We start from the raw sequence: 23478 nt of genomic DNA on the forward strand, positions 1-23478 counted from the left end.
CACGGCTCCTCAAGCGTACTGAACCATAGTTCGCGCTGTAGCGGCGATAATGGTAATCAGCAGCTTCACCACCACAGGATAGCAGGCTGCAGCGACAGAGTGCTAGTTGTTACCAACACGGGGTCATGCAGGCAGCTGGCATCAGCAACAGGTTCGCTCCATTGCTTAAGGCAACGTTGGTAATATTTATACCTGACAGGTGCCGGGTTTGACGCAAGTTTGCTGGACATAAGACGTCAATTAAAGATGTCACTAGGAAGTGACAGTTATCAGTTGCTCATTAGAGTTCTATTACTAATCAAAACATAGCAAGCGGGGATTTCCAGGTTTGCTAAGTTTTTATCTTGTTGAAGAACTCGGAGTGTTATCTAGGAATATCAGATAGTGACTGCTGCTCTGTCATTGCACTAATTGGTCGCAAAGGAAGTAGCAGAGAGTCATGCTGGAATGTGGCTCTGTTCGTGTGAGGCCAGAGATGACTTTTCAGAAAATCGCACTTGAACGGTTATGCCAATATAGGGAATAAAATGGATTTATAGCCGAATAGGGGCATAAGGTCACAGTATCGATCAGGAACCTAGATAAGCACGCAACAGTGGCATGGGAAAACCAGAGAGTGGCAGTGGTGACAGAGGGTGGCAGTGATGAAGAAGAGTGTCCCAAACAGGCTGGACACGTAGAAACAACAAGTTCACAAAACTTGCGACCCGACAGGTAAGTTCGCGTTTGCGAAATTGTACAAAACCCTCGCGAACTGGCAGAAACCCGCGCGAACACAAAAAAAAAATCCGCAAATTCGCGGATTTTGCGAATTGCGAGTTCGCAAATCCGAAAAATTCGCGAACGCGTGATTCGCAAAATTCGCCCATGCTTAATACCTAGACAGTATACACTCACTGGCAATGCATCTCACAAACACAGTGAGATGACCTTTATCCCACATGTATTTCGACCCTTGAATGGTGTCAAACTGTGTGGAACCAAAGCGTAAGCACACACACAATAAAAAATCTTACACAATGTGATCAGTTCTTACTGTCTCCTCTCGAGGTTAACCCTGGCAAGTAACCCAGGGGGTATACAACCTTTACCACGCATCTTTTACCACGAAATACTGTTACAACGAAACTATTACAACGCAAGTTTATTTACAATGCATGTATTTACAACGCATTACACTACAACGCAGATACTATTACAACGCATACCATTACAACGTAAGTATAGGTAAGTTTATCTTTTTTTTAAAACATTTATTAGGGGTATTGGGTTTGGGTTATGGGGTACAGGGGTATTTTTAGGTTTCAGGGCTGGGTTTGGGTTTTGGGGTACAGGGGTATTTTTAGGTTTCAGGGCTGGGTTTGGGTTTTGGGGTATAGGGGTATTTTTAAGTTTCAGGGCTGGGTTTTGGGGTACAGGGGTATTTTTAGGTTTCAGGGCTGGGTTTGGGTTTTGGGGTACAGGGGTATTTTTAGGTTTCAGGGCTGGGTTTGGGTTTTGGGGTACAGGGGTATTTTTAGGTGTCAGGTTTCAGGGCTGGGTTTGGGTTTTAAAAATATTATATACTTACCTATACTTACGTTGTAATGGTATGCGTTTTAATCGTATCTGCGTTGTGGTGTAATGCGTTGTAAAGGTATTCGTTGTAAAGGGTCCTGCGTAGTAAAAATTGCGTGGTAATGGTATGCATGCTAAAAGTATGTGTGCTAACATCATAAATCCAACTCAGGGCTGTAGCTGAAGAACACATGTTAAACATACCTTTAATATAATCGAATACAAAATTATTTCAAAGAGATCCCTAAATTGTAAATACCCATATGATATTGGTAAGTGAGCTATCTAGTTGTCACTCCTCAAATCTTGGTGTCAGTTTAATGCGCCAATCTATAAGTAAGGTCTTAAGTAAGTGTATCGCTCAAGTTGCCAATCATACAATCTTGGTGTAAGCTTTAGGCATCAATGTGTACGGAAGGTCCTAATCAAGCATATGAAATGCGTTACTTACCTGTAACAGCAGTTATCCAGTATTGGTGTCTTTCATAGATTCACATGCCTGAATCATTCCCCGTCGTCGAGACGGGAGCCCCGGTAATAGAAAAGTAATGTCCTATAGACATACATAGAGAAAAATAGGCCTAAGGGCCTTGCCTTAGTAGCCTATCTATGTCCTTTTGTAAAAAGGACCAAACTCCTAAAGGTAGCCAATCAGCTACCACCTCCCTCTAGAACCTTCCTGCCAGGAGCCTCAGTCTCTCAGATTTTCGTACGCACCAAGCTAGGTAGACGTAACATATGCTCTGTAGTGAGAGATGAGACCTTCCTGGGGAGGTGGGAGGGTTGCATGTGAATCTATGAAAGACACCAATACTGGATAACTGCTGTTACAGGTAAGTAACGCATTTCTTATCCAGTATTATGGGTGTCTTTCATAGATTCACATGCCTGAATCAGAATAGCAAGCAATACATTATGCACATATGCGATGGAATATAACAGTCTGAGATAATACATATCATGTGACTAGATACCATCAGTAATATAAAGAGTAAAGTAAAGAAATGTGCATACCATTGCAGGACGGTGGGAAGTAGGAAGGCTCATCTTACTGGAATAGATGTCGAAGTACAGCTTGGCCCACAGCTGCATCCTGCATCAGTTCCGTGTCCAGGCAGTAGTGTCTGGTAAAGGTGTGCGGCGATTTCCAGGTGGCCGCCCTGCAGATGTCCAGAATCGGTACTCCAGCGAATAGTGCTGCCGATGTGGACACAGCTCTCGTGGAATGTGCTCGGACTGTGGAATGTAATGGACGTCCGGCTTTGTCATGACAAAATGCAATTGCCGCCGATATCCATCTGGAAATGGTTTGTTTGGAGAGTGGCATGCCTTTTCTTGGCCTGCTGAAGGCAACGAAAAGTTGTTTTGTCTTTCTGTAATCTTTCGTTTTGTCCAGATAAAATTTTAGACATCTCTTAATGTCCAGAGAGTGAAGAGATCTTTCAGCTACCGTGCTTGGGTTCGGGAAGAATGAGCGAAGCACAAGCGGTTCATTTAGATGGAAGTCCGAGGGGACTTTAGGAATGAAACAGGGGTTGGTTCTTAAAATGACTCTGTCCTCTCTAAATTGCAAGAAAGGATCCTGTATCGAAAGAGCTTGCAACTCACTGACTCTTCTGGCTGATGTTAAAGCTAAAAGAAGTGCAGTTTTCCATGAAATGTATTTGATATCAGCCCTATGGATAGGTTCAAATGGATGCTTCATTAATTGATTGAGGACAATATTCAGATGCCACGTTGGTGGTATTCGTCTTGGTCTAGGGAAAGATCTGTAAAGCCCCTTAAGAAACTGTTTTATCAGTCTGTTGGACCATAGTGAAGGACTTTTTGAAGTCCTTGTGAAGCGTGAGATTGCTGCCAGGTGTACCCTGATGGAAGCATGCGCAAGACCTGCTTGAGCTAGATGTAGTAGATAAGGCAGTATCTGCTCTGGAGTGATTCTGAAGGGATGTATATTGTTGTCTTTACACCAAATACAAAAGCGTTTCCATTTCAAGGAATAAGTTTTGTTCGTGCTAACTGCTCTTGCTTTAGCTAGGATTTCTTTGCACTCCTGCGGGATGCGTAGGTGACAGAATTCTCGGTACTCAGGAGCCAAGCCGATAATCTGAGAGATTTCAGATTCGGGTGGAGTATCTGGCCTTTGGACATCGAGAGTAGAGAAGGATGTTGATGCAGTTGGATTGATGGTCGGACTGATAGGCGACGGAGGTCCGCGAACCAATGTTGTCTCGGCCAGTGTGGGGCAATGAGAATCAATGTGCAATGTTCCATTTTCATTTTCCGGATGACTCTGCTTATCAGGGGAAATGGCGGAAATGCGTACGCAAACACGTTGCGCCATGCGATGGAAAATGCATTTCCTAATGACCTTTTTTGGGGATGCCAACTTGCGAAGCTGTGGCATTTCTTGTTCTCCTTGGTGGCGAAAAGGTCTATTTGCGGTTTTCCCCATGCCGAGAAGATGTTGTCTAGAACTTGTTGGTCCAGTTCCCATTCGTTGGACAGTGACCTCTGTCTGCTGAGAGCGTCTGCTATGACGTTGTCTTTTCCTGGGACATACTCCGATGTTAAAGTGATGCTGTTGAGTAGTAGCCAGTTCCAAATTTTTTGTGATTCGCGAGACAGTGTCAGCGAGCGTGTCCCTCCCTGCTTGTTTAAGTAGTGCATTGTGGTCGTGTTGTCCGTCCTCACGAGCACTGCTGAGTTTTTGATGCGAGGGAGGAATGCCTGTAAAGAGTGAAGGACTGCTCGTAGTTCTAGGAGGTTGATATGCAGAGCCTTCTCTTGCTCTGACCATCTGCCGCTGATTTGTAAGTCTTGAAGGACTGCACCCCATCCTTCGAGAGATGCGTCCGTCGTTATGACGTGTGGAGTTTCTGGTAACAAGAACGTGAGACCTTTGGATAGGTTCTTGTTCTTCATCCACCAATCCAGCGTTTCGGATATTTGTCGAGTGATGACTATGTGATCCTCGAAGGAATCTGTACATTGGGTCCACTGTTTGGTCAGGGCCTCCTGAAGGGGGCGCATTCTGAGCCGACAGTGAGGGATGAGTAGTATGCAGGAAGACATCATCCCTAGAAGAGATTTGAAAATCCGAACTTTGATGGTTTGTTTTGAAGATATTGCGGTAGCTAGAGACATCAGTTTGTGTTTTCTTTCTTGAGACGGGAAAGCTTTGGATGAAATGGTGTTTATAGTGGCCCCCAGGAATGTGATGATCTTGGTGGGTTGTAAAGTAGATTTCTCGAAGTTGAGAGTCAAACCCAGGTTCCGGAAAATATCGAGACAGGCGTTGGAAGACTGTTGCGCGTCTGTGAGAGACGGTGCTTTCACCAGCCAGTCGTCCAGGTAGGGGAAGACTTGGTGATTTTGTTGTCTCAGGAAAGCTGCCACAGGAGCCAGGCATTTTGTAAAAATGCGTGGCGCTGATTTGAGGCCGAATGGGAGGACACAAAATTGGAAGTGGAGACCTGCTACTTCGAATCGTAGGAATTTTTTGTGTCGTCTGTGTATTGGGACATGGTAATATGCATCTTGCAGGTCCAAAGACGTCATAAAGTCTCCTTCCTCTAGGGAACCTAAGATTTCCTGGATAGTCACCATTCGAAATGATTGGCTTTTCAGGAAGCCATTGAGCGCCCTGAGATCCAGAATGGGCCTCCACTTCTTCTTTTTCTGCTGGATTAAAAAGAAGCGGGAATAAAATCCCTTTCCCTTTTGAGCTGATGGGACTCGCTCTATTGCTCCCTTTTTTATCATGGAAGAGATTTCCTTTAGTAACATACGAAGGTGTTTGTGATGATGTTTGTGAGGAGGAGTTAACGGTGGGATGGAGTTGAATTCTAAGGTGTGACCGTGTTGGATTAATTGTAGCACCCACCGATCTGTCGTAATCGATTTCCAATTGTGGAGGAAATGTGTCAATTTGCCTCCAATTTTGAGCGGACAGGACGGTGAGGGGACTGGCTGCGGGAAATGGTCATTGTCTTCCGCCAGCCGTTTTCTTTTGGGATTTGCCCCTGAAGTTCGATCTCCCGTAGGAGGTTTGGCGACTTTGTTGTTGCTGTCGCTGCTGATATTGTGGGCGATTTTGATTGTATGAGTATGTGGATTTTCCTTGATAGGATCCTCTGTATGTGGATTGTCCTCTTCCTCTGTGCCCTCGAAAGGACTGGTTTCTGAATTGTAAAGTCCCGAGAGCCCTTGCTGTGTCGGTGTCTTTCTTTATCGTCTGCAAGGCTTCATCTATTTTTGCTCCAAATAGTTGTTGACCGTCATAGGGCATATCTACAACTTTGGTTTGGACTTCTTGTCTGAAGGATGTCGCCTTGAGCCATCCTTGTCTGCGCAGAACTGCGGCGCCTGCCAGCTGTCTGAAGCCTGTCATGGCGACATCGACAGCTGAATCTATGATTTCCGATGCTGACATTTGACCTTCATGAAGGAGTGCCTGGACCTCATCTTTCAAGTTGTCAGGTACATGCGTGAGATACGGAGCAATATCTTCCCATAGTTGCCTATTGTATCTGCCTAGCAGAGCAATGGCGTTGGCTACTTTTACCGTCATGGCTGACGTTGTGGAGAAGCGTTTGCCTATGCCATCTAATTTCCTGCCCTCTTTGTCTGGTGGTGCTGACAGTGGTGAGGATGGGTTTCTGGAGTTTTTCTGGGCGGCTTGAGTGACGACCGAATCTGGTTTAGGATGTGAATTAAAGCAAGTGGGTGCCGTTGACGGAGCCCTATATTTTTTATCCAGTCTAGGGACCACTATTGAAACAGATGCAGGTGTTTGCATGAGTTGTAGCCCCTGATCCCAGATATGATCTATTATGGGAATGGACCTTGCCTCTTTCTTTATAGGATCTTTAAAGTCATATAAGAAACAGTCCGTTATTTTTGTTTCCATTGTCATGTGAAATCTAGTGGCCGCTCTCTCTATTAAATTGTGGAATCCACCGATGTCCACTGGTGGAGAATCTGACGTGCTGGGTTCCGGTGTGGCCGGAGAATGAGCAACGTAATCCTCGTCATCCCTGTTTTGAGAGAGGTCATCTCTAACTTCACCTTCCTCAGGAGGTTCGTCGTCCTCATCTGAGGATTGGATGTTGTGAATCTGTTCACTCTCTTGGGGAAGAACCAAAGGCGCTGGTCTTGACCTTGGTGATTTCTGCTGTTTGGAAGATTCCTGAGAATTGTCTTTTGAAGGGTTCGTTGAGGATTCTGGGAATCGTTTTTTGTAGTCCGTGATCAGGAATTGAAGATCAGTGACTATCTCAGCCGGTAATACGATCATTGGAGTGACTCGAGTATGTACTTGAGCCTGATCAGTTTCCTCCGTAAAAATAACATCATCCCCGTCATCGTCAGTACTCTGGCATTTGACATTGAGATCTGACGGACTAGTAGCTTGTTCGAATTGTTCATAGTCCGATTCGTCATCTTGTAGTATGCGAGAAGGGAGCAGTGTTTGAAACCTACTGGGTGATGTTAAATCGGGCGTAATAGGGAGTTTGGTGACCTTTTTTGATGGAACTAACTCCGATTTTTTCCATGGCGTCGACGATGTCGTCGTCGACGATGTCGTCGTCGACGAGGTCGTCGTTGGAGCCGTCGATGGCATCGTCGTCGACCGTTTTTCAAGCGTCGACTGTCCCTTCGCCGATGAAGCTGTCGTCGACGGAGCGGGCGTCGACGGTGCGGCCGTCGACGTTGTCTTCGTCGACGTGGTCGTCGACGGTGCCTTCGCCGTCGTCGGCGTGGTCGTCGACGGTGCCTTCGCCGTCGTCGAGGTGGTCGTCGACGGTGCCTTCGCCGTCGTCGAGGTGGTCGTCGACGGCACTTTCGTCGTCGACAGCGTAGTAGCCGTCGACGGTGCCCCTACCGTCGTCGGTGTCTTCGTCGACGATGCGCTTGGCTGAAGTCTCGTCGACGATGAAGGTGTTTTTGTCAACATAGATGACGACGGAGTTTTGACAAATGACTGCTGCTTTTTAATAAGTATAATCGACGATATTGGCTTACCCGTCGACGACGAGTGGGAGGTCGTCGTCGTTGAAGTCAAGGCTGACGATGCTACCGTCGTCGAGACTGTCGTCGTCGATGTGGAGACATATTTCGTTTTTCTTGAAGAGAACGTCATAGAAGTAGACGACGTGGACTGCGATGGCTTTCTGAAGGTTGTAGCATCCTTCACAGACGTGTCAGATCTTGCCTCAGAAGACTTTGAAGCAGTCTTTTTGTGAGGGACGTCTGAATGGCCAGGGGAAGCCTCCCTTGGCCTTTTCAAGGACAGTTTCGAAGAAACTGAAGCCATTTCACTGCCCTCCGAGGAGAGCGCCTCATCATCTCTGGTTTTGAGTCTGTTTAACCAGAGGAGCAGTCTTCCTTCTCTATCCTTAAGGGTTTTGGCAGAGAATGTTCTACATACCCTGCAGTCTTTTACTTTATGGTCAGGGTAGAGGCAGTAGAGGCAAGTCTCATGCTTGTCGTCGACGTGCAGTCTCTTCTTGCCACAAGAAGAACAGGCTCTGAAGAGTCCTTTTTTCTGTTGTTCAGTCATAGTTGAAGTATAATCCAAGTTTTTTGAAGAAAAGGAGAGAAATTGAAGAAACCTGAGGAGAGCTCAGGTGGGGACTCCCTAGCACAACGTGCGGTAGAAAATCTGAGAGACTGAGGCTCCTGGCAGGAAGGTTCTAGAGGGAGGTGGTAGCTGATTGGCTACCTTTAGGAGTTTGGTCCTTTTTACAAAAGGACATAGATAGGCTACTAAGGCAAGGCCCTTAGGCCTATTTTTCTCTATGTATGTCTATAGGACATTACTTTTCTATTACCGGGGCTCCCGTCTCGACGACGGGGAATGATTCAGGCATGTGAATCTATGAAAGACACCCATAATACTGGATAAAGCTCCTTTTATGTGATTCAATTATAGTTCAGGTATTTCTGGTCAGCTCAACAAAAGCAGTGTAGGCCAAAAGTCCACATAAAGTGAAAACAGACCACCCATTTAGATCAGGGGCTTCTTTGATCACACTCAGTCTTCTAGAGAAATGTTAGGAAAACAGACCAGATGGTTAGCAAGACAAAAACTAAATTGTAAAATATCAAAATCTCTAACACTCTCTAGCTATAGCCTGTGTGGCTACCGGTTGCCAGGTCTGAGGACGAGGACTTCCTGCACTCTCTCTCATTTAACAGCAAACAAGATGGTACAAACGCATCAGTTGGACAAACCATTAAGTCTAACCCAGGGAAGACAGGAATTGTAGTTTATGAATTTGTGGGTTCAACAAAATCACAACATAGGCACAGCAGTCAAATGTCAGTCCGTAAAGGAAGCAGAAGTCCATCTTGCTGTAACAAAGCCTTGCAAAGGTACTCAAGGAGAAAACTTCAGGAGGTTCACCAGGCCTATCACAATACCACTTAACTGACACATTCACCTATATACAACGTCCCTTTAACACTTTGGTTTTATCAGTGAAAAATCCAGGGTTGCTTTTACTCAATCCAGGTTGGCTTGGATAGTATTTTACCAATCTAAAGATGTAATACTGCGCCTGGAGGTGGTGAAAGGCTTTGGACATTTTACCCCATGGCATGGAGAGCAATGCGCTCATCCTATGCTTAAAGACTTGCTGTAGAAATGGAAAAATTGTTTGTCCCTTTCTAGCTCGGCGTGGATGGCACTGTGATAATCCTATGCTTAAAAACTTTGCTAGAAAAACAGTAACTTAAGGTGAGGAAAGACAGTGTTGCTGGTGTTGTAGGGAGCTTTATTCAGGAGCTGCTCTCCAACCAAACCTGGGAACTACCCAGAGTTCTCTGCTTCTTTTTTCCATAATTTCTGTGGGACTCTAAGTCTGAAAGAGTAGTGTTTTGACTTATACTGGGTGCTCCCTTGTGTCTAGACAAAGCTAAATCTCTCTGAAGAGCTATTATGATAGCAAAACACGTGTCAGGGTTTGCTTTTATTCATTCCAGGTTAGTATGGATGGTATTTTATCAATCCAACACTGTAATACTGTACCTGAAGTGATAAAAGGCTTTTGTCATTTTACAAGGTCCTGCATGACCAGGGCCCAGCATACATCAACCACCATCTGAACTACAACCAAACCTCCAGAAATGTCTGCACCTCTGCCCTCGTCCTCAATCCCTGCATCTGACGCAGCTACAGTGGAGGACGCTCCTTCTCTGATCTTGCTGCCAAGTCCTGGAACAACTTTCCTCTCCACCTTCCAACAGCACACTCTATCACAGAATTCAGATAGGGACTCAAGACCTGGCTCTTTGACTGATTGCAGCAGGATCCTAGTACCTGGATACTCTCACTGGCGCTTGGCCACACTCTACAAATTTTAATTGATTTACAGCTCGGCATGGATAGCACTGTGCTAACCGTATGCTTAAATACTTACTGTAGAAATGGAAAAAGTGATAATTACCGCAAATTAGCTTAATGCAACTCTTCATATTGCAGTCTATCGCGGGAAAAACATGAATATGACATCATACCGCATGTTATTATCCCGCATACCATTATCCCGCATTTTTTATCCCGTAAGCACTATTAGGCCGCAAACTAAGAGAACTAAAACTTTTATAACGAATATGCCTTTAGCACGCATGCCTTTAAAACGAAAAAGCATGCATGTTACAGGTATACTCGTTGTAAAAGTAGTAAAGGTAAGTAAGAGTACCCTACCCCATCCTACCCTACACTACACTCTAATGAAGTACCCCTGCACCACCCACCCTTAACACACAGTCTATTACCTACATTTACACTACCCAGCACGACCCCCAACACTACCATAAAGCACTTTACTTCCCTACACAAACACTACAACACTACCTTAATACACTACAACCAGCATGACCCTACACAAACACTACAATACTACCCAAAACCACTACACCCCAGCATGACCCTACACTACACAAACACTTCAACACTACCCTAAACCCTAAAACACAACACCCAGCATGACCCTACACTGCGCAAACACTACAACAGTACCCTAAACCGTAAAACCCTACACCCCAGCATGACCCGACACTACACAAACACTACAACACTACCCTAAACCCAATAACCCTTCCCCTAGCATGACCCTAAACTACAACAGTACCCAAAACCCTAAAACAATACCCCCAACATGACCCTACACTACAACACTACCCAAAACCCTAAAACACTACCCCCAGCATGACCCTACACTACAACACTACCCAAAACTGTAAACCACTACACCCCAGCATGACCCTACACTACACAAACACTACAACACTACCCTAAACCCTAAAACACTACACCCCAGCATGACCCTACACTACACAAACACAACAACACTACCCTAAACCCTAAAACACTATACCCCAGCATGACCCTACACTACACAAACACTACAACACTACCCTAAACCCTATAACACTACCCCTGCATGACCCTACACTACACAAACACTACAACACTACCCTTAACCCTAAAACACTACACCCCAGCATGACCCTACACTACACAAACACTACAACACTACCCTAAACCCTATAACACTACCCCTGCATGACCCTACACTACAACACTACCCTAAACCGTATAACACTTCCCCCAGCACGACCCTACACTAAACAACCACCACAACTCTACACTACACTAACACAACACTACACTACACAATCACTACCCCAGCACGACCCCCACCCCTAAAAAATTAACCCAAACCCCCTTACCTCTCTCATCATCGTGGTTTACAATGCAAATGCTTTTACCATACATGCCTTTACAACGTATTTTGTTGTAAAGGCATGCGTGATAAAAGCACATGCGTTATAAAAAAATGCGGTATGATGGTATGCGGGGTCAATGACCTTGCGGTATCATAGTATGCGGCCTGAAAGTCAGCGGGATAAAAAATGCAGCATAAAGGATATTTACCGAAAATAACACAGTGTTAACTAAGTATTCAAAACACGGAGGTACCTTGCGATAGGTCCACGACAACGTGACAAATGTCAGTGATAAAGTCAACGCGACGTCGCAAAAAAAGTTGCAATGAGGCCAACCGCGAGACAAAAAGCAGCAAAAAACAGAGGCAGGCCTGCAAATCCCATGCGTCATGCGGGAAAATGCACTATAAAAGCAACAAAAACAACACAACAAAAACAATTCAAGGTGTGTAGCACCATGGATGCACCTGGACTGAGTGCAGAGGCCAACGCGAACCCCACAAGCCCCACAGACCACCAGCAAGGAACAACAGGGTCGGGGAATGCCAAGGAGAAGAGGAAGACGGGGTGCAGTCCGCATGAAAACCAGATCAGCGTCACAGAGATGACAGAACACTGCCATCAACTGACCCACAATTAGACTAACATGAATGCAGTCGGAGTGTCAAGGAGGTGAATGGAGGAGGCCAAGAGGTGCTGGCATGATGTGAAAAGCAAAACCAAGCACAAACCTGCTGCCAACAGGAAGGCAGCAATGGCGACAGGAGGTGTGAGTCCAGTGCCACAGGAGAAGCTGGAGGAAACGGAGGCCACAGTCATCAGTGTGGAGACAGTGCAAGTAGTTGGGAGTCCAGACACCGCTCGAGAGGACCTGACACAATATCAACAGGGTGAGTAACGATCAGGGATTGGGGGTCCGGGGGAGATGGGCACAATGGCACACATGCACAATGATGTGTAGCACACTGCACACCCACAATGACCCTGGGTCATGTCCCTGATTCCTGTGGCACACTGCAGCACAAACACATAGCAATAACAGCACATCCACATTGACAATGTGGTACAATGCGCAATCCCGACACTGCAGAACAGAGGACACAACTGGCTCTGCTTATTCACAGAAACAGCCCAACTACATCTAACAGAGCAGGAAAATGTGAGATGGAAATGTAAGTGTGCAACCTCACATCCCACATGTAGTCCAAAAGTCCACTGTCCCGCGTCAGAATCCAGCACCTCCCAAACAGTCACAATGTACAGTGTCATACAGTCTGCATGTAACAAGAACAATGCGCCAACATACATGTCAACACAATGTCAACATGCATCTCCCCTTCACATCACAGAGGGGCAAACAAAACCCCCAGCAGAGCAGACAACTCATCAGTGATCCTGGAGAGGACCACCACACCTAAATCTAAATATAAATCCGGATTTGTAAAGAAGGAACTACTCACCCTTAGGGTCTCAAGGCGCTGGGGGCCGTCGTGGAAATTAAGCGAGCTATTGCCCAGAGTCACATGGCGCTGGGCTGAGCTGCTGCCGGAGCTCAAACCATGAACGCTGTGCTCCGAAGTCAGCTGCCTTGGCCGCTGCACCACACCTCTCCTCACCTTCAACACCAATGCTCTACAATAGCTCATGGACATCCCAGGCAACCCACCACCAGGACCAGGGCAGCCAAGTGACATAGAGGAGAACCCAGCACCTGCACAGACCACACAGCAGGAAGCACCCACCAGCACCGCTGACTCCCAACACTTCACAGAGTCACACATGACATTACAATGCCTGGTGTCAGAATGCCAAAAGGAGGTGGCTAAACAGGTGCAGGTGGGGTCCGAACCCATGGAATATGGAGCAGATCACATACGTGGGAGTCTAATTCCCTAGAGGGACCACCTACACCCCACAAAGGAGACCCACACTGCGAAAGAGACATTTGCATGTGCACATTTCTAGTACTGAACCACGCCCAGAGGAACGCAATTATCATTCACACGCCCACGCTGGACCTGCGTACGATGGCCCAGTCTACTCCTCTTATGCATTGAGTGGGTGGCAACAAAGCTACATGACCAAGGTGGCATGTTTGCTTCTGCTGGACACAGCACAATGTAATGTTGTAGGGCCCGGGGCCCTTATGCATACATCATGACCACACAGATAGTTTGTGGAACTGACTATGGGCACGTGCACCAGGCCCCTTTATTGTCAGGGTCACATGTACAGTGATGCCTGTGCTGGATGTGTGTGTGGTGAGTGTAAGCCAGCCCTCACGGAGTGGTTGGTGCTGGCAACAACGTGAACAGTGAACACCATTAAAACAGACACTGAAAACACCAGCTGCGGAGCATCATGGAGGTAGCAAGAGCAAGTATAGAGGTCACCCAATATGCAAACAGAAGTGTCAGTGAGTTGCAGTGCACTGAGTTTGGGGCACTAGAGCCGAGCGCGCTCATGTGAAGATATTGTCTAGGATTGTGTGCCTTCGGAATACACCTGATGCAGCGGCAGCGGGGTGTGTTACACCTGCATCATCTTCCTCATCATCGTACCAGGTCTCCCACACTGCCTGAGGTGACATTGCTGTGTAACCTCTCCACTGCACAAAACTCAATCAGTAACGGTCCATGGGTTGTGGTACACTGAGTTAGTGGCACCTGGAGTGCTGAGCAGGGTATCAGGCAGATGATGGCATCCACAACAGGTGTGAGCAACTGTGTTAGTCTGCCAGTACGACTGTTTGGCGGTTGGAGGTGGACCTGGCAGTGGTGGCCTGTGCCCCCTGCGGTGATGCGACGTACGGGCCGGTCAGGATTCGATTTAATGTGTGAGCCCTGGTGGACCGCAGTTGAGGCCGGAGAAAGCGGACAGCAAATGGCAACATACACATGGTGTCAATGACCCCAAGGCCATCATCTCAGAGGCCATCCAATATTCTATCAGACAGGGTCCATGACTTGAGCTGCACAGAGTTAGTTGCCCTGGATGCACTGCGGCTGGCTCAGGCACACCGCCAATGGATGGTGACTTGCGGTGCACTGAGGAAGGGCCACGCGGACTGAGCGGGTCCTCATCGATGTCCGAGGTGAATGTGGTGGAGGGTTGAGGGGGACAGTGGAAGATGTTCTGAGGGCATGATGCAGGGGGCAGAAGCCATCCAGAAGTGGCAAATGGAGGAGTGGAATGCTACAGCCTCGTTATTACCAGCACATCTGTATCAGATACATGAGGATGAAGTCAACTCCCAGTCCATAGACTCAGACACCACCAAAGTTCAACCAGAGAGTGTCCTTGAATGTCTGGGAACAGACTTAGTAGCACCGTGGCTGAGAGGGGATGCAGTCTGCGAGGATGCTGATACAATGATAGGAACTCGGCCATTGCTAAATCAAGACTCAGTCCCAAATGTGTGACCTACTAGACCGCAGTGTAGGCCGGAGGTAGCGGTCAGCAGTGGCCGACAGCAACATGTCGTTGGCTCGCGATGCACAGAGTTAGTGACACAAGGGCAGTTGTCGGTAGTGTTCGATCACCTCCGTACGATGATCCTTTTTTCCTCCTTACTGAAATGCATCTTACACCTCTCCTTGCGTGCAATTATATGTACTCTGCCATTGAAAAATAAAGACTCCTATCTAAATGTGTGACCTACTTGAGTGCAGTGTGGCCCAAGGGCAGTAGTCCACATGGGCCTACAGATTCAAAGGAGGTGGTATGCACACCTATTTCTTCTTTTTTAATGAGAAACGTTAATTTTGTCCGTCAGTATTTGAATTTTATTTTAAGCTTTGCGTGCAAGCCTGGGTAGTGCCATGCCCTAAATGCACAAATTTATATACAAAAAAGCGGGGAGGGTGAAAATCACACTCCACTCCCTGGCTGCACTGCATTTCTGTGATGATTCCAACCGTTCTTGATCAATTTTATCCATGTTTTAACAATACTCTTTCTTGTTCACGATTATAAATGTCAAAGTTTAATTTCTTTTGACTGATCGACATATTTACAAATTGTAGTTGAGAAGTTTCTGATATTCACGTGTGCCCATCCAGGCTTCCATTACGAAAATATGATCCCAGTACAACAAAGTGTTCCAAGCAGTAGTTCTTTATTCTTAACCCAATGCATTTCGGGCAAGTCATTGCCCTTCGTCAGGGGAAACTGAAAGTCAATATTTACAAAAATGACTAAAATGCATTTTGAAAATTTAAATGTCAAATTAATATCAGCATAAGTCGGTATTTAATTCATGTTTCCACACACTGTTATACATGTTAAATGCTATGAAGTACTTCTTTGAAACCCTGTGATCTAAATCCTCAAATCACTCCCTTCTGTCCCCGCACTTCCTAACTTGTCTATGAAATACATCTGTCATATTGATATCAAGCAAATTTCACCTCGTCCCGCCTTTGGTCTTCTACCCACATCTGTTTGCGTTACTCATTCGCGATACCCAATCCCCATATCACGACCATCTTGCAATCAAAGACACCACATTGTTTCAATTCTACTTGAAAAAATAGCCGCTTCGTATCTCCCGCTTTAAACATACGCCTGGCGCTTTATAGTTCTTCCACGTTTATAAACTGCGCGCCCATTCCTATTATTCATTCGTTTGCATACCTGCTATTTTTCATTCGACCCGCATCTCAATTCCTTCCTGTTAGTGTAACACATTCCCCGTCCCTCCTTGATGTTTAAATCCACATAGACTCCACCCATTACAGACTTCACTGTGCTACCAGAAGGAGGGAACGGCTGCTGCTGCTTAAGGCAAGGATTCTCAACCAGCACCTCGCGGAACCCGCTTCGCGGGTCCCGCTTCGCTGTCCTCTGCCCATCCAAAGCTTGGCCCCTGCAGGGTGAGTGCGCGAGCGACAGGGCTGCGAGCGTGGGACCGGGACTCACTCTCCCAGGAGTCCCGGCAACCCAGAGGCCAAGTCACCTGGCCCGCTCTCCCTGACCGCCCCGCCCTGCATTTCTCCAGAAAAGGACTCCGCCTCTGCTGCTGTTTGGGACGCCATTACAGACTTCACTGTGCTACCAGAAGGAGGGAACGGCTGCTGCTGCTTAAGGCAAGGATTCTCAACCGAAAGACACAAAGTTGGGGAGGGTCAAGGGGACTATATTTATAGACTATCCAAACTCAATACCCCTAATACAGACTACAATGAACAAAAAGAGTTGGAGGGTCTGTTGGCTAGGGTCGCTGAGTCTAATAGGTCTTTATTCAAGTAACCCTTTTGGATTGCACTAAATCAGACCTCGTGGTCACATGACACGGGTATATAGTAGATATCCTATCAGCCCACCCATTTGGCGGAGCCTCGTCATGTAGGACGTCTGACCAGGGTGGTGAATCTAGGCCCAGGTGAATCGGCCAGATAACACACACTACTGGTTATGTTTTTACAGTGTCCATGCCACAGAGTGGTGCTGAGAAATTGCAGTGCAAAACAGGGAGTGAGAAAGAGTGAAGCTAAAATGACGGTCAAGGCAAAGAAAAATAATTTTATTGAAGATATTCACCAGGACGTCAGGTTAAAAAGAAGTGTAGAACAGTGTTGAAAAAATCACTGTGATGCTTTGCTGTACTGTGGATTAGGCCAACATGTTTCTGCCTAAGGTGAACTACACCGGCATTCTTCAGGGCCAGATACAAAAAGATCTTGCTACTGCAAAGATACACTCAAACTTGATGTGCAATGTGAAAACATGAGACGGACAAACCAAATTAATTAAAGAGTTGTCCAGATTACTGGAGAGGTCTCGTAGACCATCCTACCATATCCTCCTGATCAGTAGTTGTTGGAGGAAGTAATCCCAGCCATATGTGGGAGTCGAGCCTCACCTCACCCGGCAACGGCTCGGAGATTGAGGCCCCGCTCTCTCCGTCGGTACCTCTCGGCTGAAACCTAAGCCGAAGGGGAGGATTCTCAACCAGCACCTCGCGGAACCCGCTTCGCGGGTCCCGCTTCACTGTCCTCTGCCCATCCAAAGCTTGGCCCCTGCAGAGTGAGTGCGCGAGCGACAGGGCTGCGAGCGTGGGACCAGGACTCACTCTCCCAGGAGTCCCGGCAACCCAGAGGCCAAGTCACCTGGCCCGCTCTCCCTGACCGCCCCGCCCTGCATTTCTCCAGAAAAGGACTCCGCCTCTGCTGCTCTTTGGGACGCCATTACAGACTTCACTGTGCTACCAGAAGGAGGGAACGGCTGCTGCTGCTTAAGGCAAGGATTCTCAACCAGCACCTTGCGGAACCCGCTTCGCGGGTCCCGCTTCGCTGTCCTCTGCCCATCCAAAGCTTGGCCCCTGCAGGGTGAGTGCGCGAGCGACAGGGCTGCGAGCGTGGGACCGGGACTCACTCTCCCAGGAGTCCCGGCAACCCAGAGGCCAAGTCACCTGGCCCGCTCTCCCTGACCGCCCCGCCCTGCAACACCATCATCTCCATTGACGCCTATAAAAAGCGACGTACACCGCTGCGCGGGAGCGCGCGGGAGTGCCCGGGGCTAAGCCCGGGAAAAGGGCGGGCCCTCTGTGGCCCTCAGAGGCCAGAAGAGGCCGGGCTGGGCCACAGACTCTGGTCGAGTACTACTATCCCATCTCTGCCTAGATTCCCTGGGTACACGGGCTATGTCCACTCGTAAAACTAGAAGTATGGCTGTGGCTGTTGCCGGCGCCAAAAAACTGACCGGGACCCTGGACGACTTTATTACCCGCACTCATGCCTTAATCGATGAGGGAATCATACTCATGGACAGGAGAGTTTCACAAGACCTGGCCATGGCCAAGCGCTCATCACTGGGCCTGATAGCACAGGCTCAGACACCCAGCACTGACTCTCGGCCACAAATTCAGGCCCTGGTACATAGTCATGGGGAAAACGGGGACATGGATGCCACAAATACTGTCCTGGACCTGGAGGCTTCACCCAATCTAAACCTCCTAATAGAGAGTGGAACACAACCTCTAGCGTCAAATACTTGTGATACCACTGCCGCTATTAATGAGAGGGGCAGGATCGAAGGGGCTGTCCCTAAGCAAAATCATAAGGGCAACAAACAAACTACTTCCAAACTAAAGAAGGCCCAGACTCCCCCCAAACCCCCTAACGGTGATAAGCTCCCAGACGCTCCACCCTGCTCAACAGGAGGGTTACTTTCAAATAAGATCAGTCTACCCTTGAATCTTCTTGATGACACTTTAATTGATCAAAGTCTGGAGGAAATTTTAGAGCTTAGTGTTGATGTTGGAAATCCACCCACAGCGCCTCCACAGGAGGAGGTTGGTGCAATCACTAGTAACTCCGCGATTTTTAACATGCTTAAAATAATGTTAGAACCCATAGAGGCCAGACTACGTTGCCTGGAAACTGTCCTAAAAAATATACACAAGGACATAAGCGCACCCAGTTTTACTTTAAATCACAAAACCGCCCAGGCCACTAATCAGACTAAATCATCTAAACCCCAGGCGACCGTTAATAAAACCTTGGAATCCAATAAAGTGGCGAAGAATCGCTGTAATTCTTCAAATCAGACTGTCCCTAATACTAAGCCTCCTGTAGCAGAGAGAACTAAGAAAACCGATCCCGCCCAAACACCCTCCAATAATAACCCAACTCCCCAGGTTGCACCCAGGGATGGCCTATCCCAGCCTGTTAACCCTGAAGCACCTGTTAAAGTGAAATGTAGGGCTCGGAAAAATATTCACCTTCCTCCTGATGCTTCTCCCTATGTGGTGATTCTCACTGGGGTCACTGAAATCCCTGCAACAGAACAAGAGTCGTATCAGGCTTTAAAAAATAAAGTATGCCATTGGTTAGCCAACAACTATCCCCTGCCGCCAAACATTCCTTGTAACATCCTGATGATAGAGAGAGCTCCATGGGTAGGAGATAATAGGAAAAATCTCCCAGGGGACTGTGTAGTGGTTACCTTCGAGAACACCGAGGTCGTAGACTTTATTTGTAGTAGTAGGGCTCCGAGATATCAGGCGAGCACGGTGACTGCTAGACCACTTTCATATTTCTATCTCCCACAAAATCAAGTCGACAATCGATGGAGCTGGTTTAAGGGACCTAATGGCCGTAAACCCAGACAGAAATCCAACTTTCCCTGGGAGTCACAAACCCCTGGTCGAGAGGAGGGTTGGGACGGGGGATGGAATTTGGTTAGGAACAGAGGAGGCAGACCACCGCATGGTGGACCCTTTTTTGGCCCGCATTTCATTCAACCCTATCATTACCCCCAACAGCTGAATGGTCCTGTTAATCCCCTGTATTTCCCTATGGCGAATCGCTTTGAATGTCTCTCAAACACAGACTGGGTTGACTGACATATACAGGGCTCCCCAAAGGGAAGGGGACCTCAGACCATCTTAACTTCTCCCTGTGAGGTAGTGACAACAATAGATCCGCCCATAGGTAATCTTCCTTTTACCCCTGATAAGAGTCTGGCGGAGTTTGAGAGCCAGAGTATACCTATTCCCCCCACCAATCCTATGGCGCCTTGTAAAATTCTCACCTGGAATGTGGCAGGTTTAAGTTCAAAGGCTCTAGACCTTATATGGCAAGGGTTTGTAAAACAATACGACATTATGGGATTTCAAGAAACATGGGATACCACAACAAACTTTGCACTGGATGGCTTTTGCAGTTTTTTCATTCCCGCAGTTTCTGGTGCAAAAGGAAGAGCAAAAGGCGGTCTATTAACACTGTGTTCCTTGGATCTGGTAGGAGTATTTAGACAAATAGAAACCGCATCCACAAACACACTAGTCGTGGAGTGGACCCTACCTGATTCCCAAACTTTTTTATTGGTTAACTTTTATAACTCAAAGGAGTCCCCCTGTGTGAATGAACATTTGACTTTGATATTAAATTTCTTGTCAGCCTACAGATATGATTGCACCCCTGCCCCAGAGATGATAATCCTGGGTGATTTTAACATCCACCCCTGCGAGGGAGATTGTCTTAATGATAGATATGGGGGCCTACCAACAGAAGCCATTCCCCATTTCGAGCACACAATGGAGGGTGAGTGTCTCGAGTCTCTCTTAGCGAATCTTAACTTATTTGAACTTGATCAAAGTAAGAAGGATCCCAGAGCCCCAACTTTTGTGGGCAAAGATGCCAACACCATCATAGATTTTATTTTTGTATCTTCTGGGGTTTTGGCAAAGGCACGCAAGTACATGGTGGTCACCGCTAGTTTCAGTGATCACAATCCTGTTCTCTTGTTGCTGGATCTAGATTGCTTTCGGACCCGTATATCGACAGACGTGGTAGCCCCAAAGGATTTGAAGACTAAAGACCAGGGAAGGCGACTAAAATGGGAGCAAGTAGTTCCCGAACAATTCTTTCAGTTACTCGCCCAAGAGTCCGAAGCCAACATGGCAGTGTGTCTGGATCCAACTGCCCGGGGATCTGAGGTCGTGGCTGCCTATGAGGAGATTTGTGCAAGGATCTCCAAGAATTTGGAGTTAAGGTCTGTTGGGCAAAGGAACAAGAAAACTTATAAATGGTTTAACAAAGAATGTTCGCAGAAACACACTGCCCTGCTGAAAGCCCTAAAACAAAAACCTAGGGACAGGCTTTTAGTGGCTAACCTAAGGAAGGACTATAAAATCGCAGTCCTCAATCGTAAATCTCAAATTAAGGAGGAAGCGTGGGAAAACCTATTATCTTTGGATGTTTTGCGAGATAGCAAAAAGTTCTGGGCCACTGTTAACCAGCCTTTTTTTTCCGAAGATGTAAAAACTGACTTGGATTGTGTGATAGAAGATGGCAGATGGTTAGGCCACTTCGAAAATATTTATGAATCCACAGCATCTGGTTCACCTGATAGTGCCCATGACTCTCCCAACTTGGTAATGGAATTCAGCACTTTGGAGGTCGAAAGGGCGATCAAAGACACAACTAAACACAAAGCCCCGGGCCCTGATGGGGTCCCTGCAGATCTCTATATCCAATACCCTCAATTTTGGTCAAAGATATTAACGAACGTTTTTAACGCTATACCCACAGGTGGCTTCCCTTCCTCTTGGTTCACCTCCATCATCGTGCCTATATTCAAGAAGGGGAACAGGGGGGATCCGGCCTGCTACAGGCCAATCTCCTTGCTGGACTCTGCCGTCAAGATCTTGGGCAGAGTCATCTTGCAAAGGCTCGGGGGTTGGCTTGAGGAGAGCGGGATCCTGTCGGACCTACAATATGGCTTCAGGGCACACAGAAGGACTATGGACCAGTGTCTTAACCTTCACCTTATTATTAGTAAGTACACTGTGGTGAAGGGGGGGCTTCTTTACTTAGGTTTTATGGATCTATCATCCGCCTTTGATTTGGTCAACCGCTCAAAACTGTGGATTATTTTGCGTAATATGGGTTTGGACACAACTTTGGTCAATTTTTTACACGATCTTCATTTAAATTTGTATGCTTCTGTTAGGGTGAACAGGGATGGGAGGTGCACAGCGAAGTTTAAGTCCGGGAGAGGTGTCAGACAAGGTTGTATCCTGGCACCTCTTCTTTTCACACTGTACATCAACTCCCTGGGGAAATCATTGAACTCAGTCACCCCGGATATTCCACGTATGGGGGGGGGGTACCTATCCCGGTCCTCCTCTACGCGGACGACGCTGTCCTCTTAGCTCGGACTGGCACAGGCCTCCAAAAACTACTAGATCATTTTGGCCTCTTTATGGAAGCACTGGACCTTAAGATCAACACTGCCAAATCCCATGTCATGGTTACTGGTTCGCGAAAGAAACACAAGAAGATCAGGTCCTTTAGCTGTAACAGCTCACCAATCTCCAGGGTCCCTCCCTTTTGCTACTTGGGCGTCACTTTTGACGAGAAAGGCACGTGGGGCGCACAAATGAGGCTAAAACAGAACGGAGTTACCAGATCCACCACAGCCCTTCTGCATTTCGCCAAAAGACTGGGCTCAAGACCTATGGAAGCCATGACGCGTATCTACAAAGCTAAATGTCTGGCAATTGCTTCCTATGGAGCCGCCATATGGGGCTATGTTGCAAGCCCAGGTATTCAAATCGCAGAAAACAACTTCATACGAGCCTTGCTATCTCTCCCAAAATCATCCCCTATACATACAATTCACAATGAAATAGGCCTGGGTCACGTCACTGACCTCCTAAAAATGTCCCCAGTGTTATGCTGGGTTAAAACCTGGACAAATGAGGAAATCAGTCTAAACCATTGTATTCTGAAAGACTGTATGTCTCTGGACAAAGCCGATAACATCCCGTGGCTGGCGTATGTTAGAGCGGCATGCGCGAGGCTAGGACGTCCAGAAATGTACTCTCTGCCACATAATTTAAAAAAAGAGGATATAAAATGGGTCGAACTGCATTTCCAAAATTTGTTGGAGGGTGAAAGGGAAATGGTTGAACTTGGCAAACCGATGGTACATTCACTCTTCCAACTTTCTTCAACTACAGCCATGGAACCTTATCTGAAATATGTCACCAAGCCCTATCATCGCTTTTTACTTATAAGGTTCAGGTTCAACCTAATACACCTTGTGCTTGGCTCACAGTCAAAGTGGGGCTCACCAGAAAACTTACCCCCCTGTTCCTGTGATTGTTTTTCTACACAGGACACCCTTCACTTAGTTATGCTCTGCGAACATTACCTGGTGGCTCGGAAAAATTTCCTGGTCCCTATCCTGAAAGATCTGAACTTTGTCCAGGTTCGGCCAGCTTTACTATACTTACAGATGCTGAGCTCGGTACAGGTCACATATGGGGTTGCCTGTTTTCTGGTAGCAGCTGCCAGACAAAATAAATTAAGATCTGCTGCTACTATGAATCACCTAAATTGATATTTGCTGAAATGGACACTTACCACACCTATCTTTCTTTTTTAAACTTGGTAAATTTTTAACAAAAAATCTTTACTGTGTTCTTATGAAGGAGTTGCAATCTTTTTTCATACATGTTTAATTGTATTTTAACTTGGTATCATGTACGATGTTCTGCTTTTATGGTTTTAAATAACCGAATAAAGTTTCTTTGACTGACTGACTCCACCTTTCTCCCCACGTGATGACAAACGTATTCTTCGCACCTGTGATATGTTCCTTGCACTTCAAATCCCATGATGCACCCAACATACACATATAACCAAACTTAGCTCAATTATCAACATTAAT

The sequence above is a fragment of the Lissotriton vulgaris genome, chromosome 2_1, assembly GCF_964263255.1.
Source record: "Lissotriton vulgaris chromosome 2_1, aLisVul1.2, whole genome shotgun sequence".
Lineage (NCBI taxonomy): Eukaryota > Metazoa > Chordata > Amphibia > Caudata > Salamandridae > Lissotriton > Lissotriton vulgaris.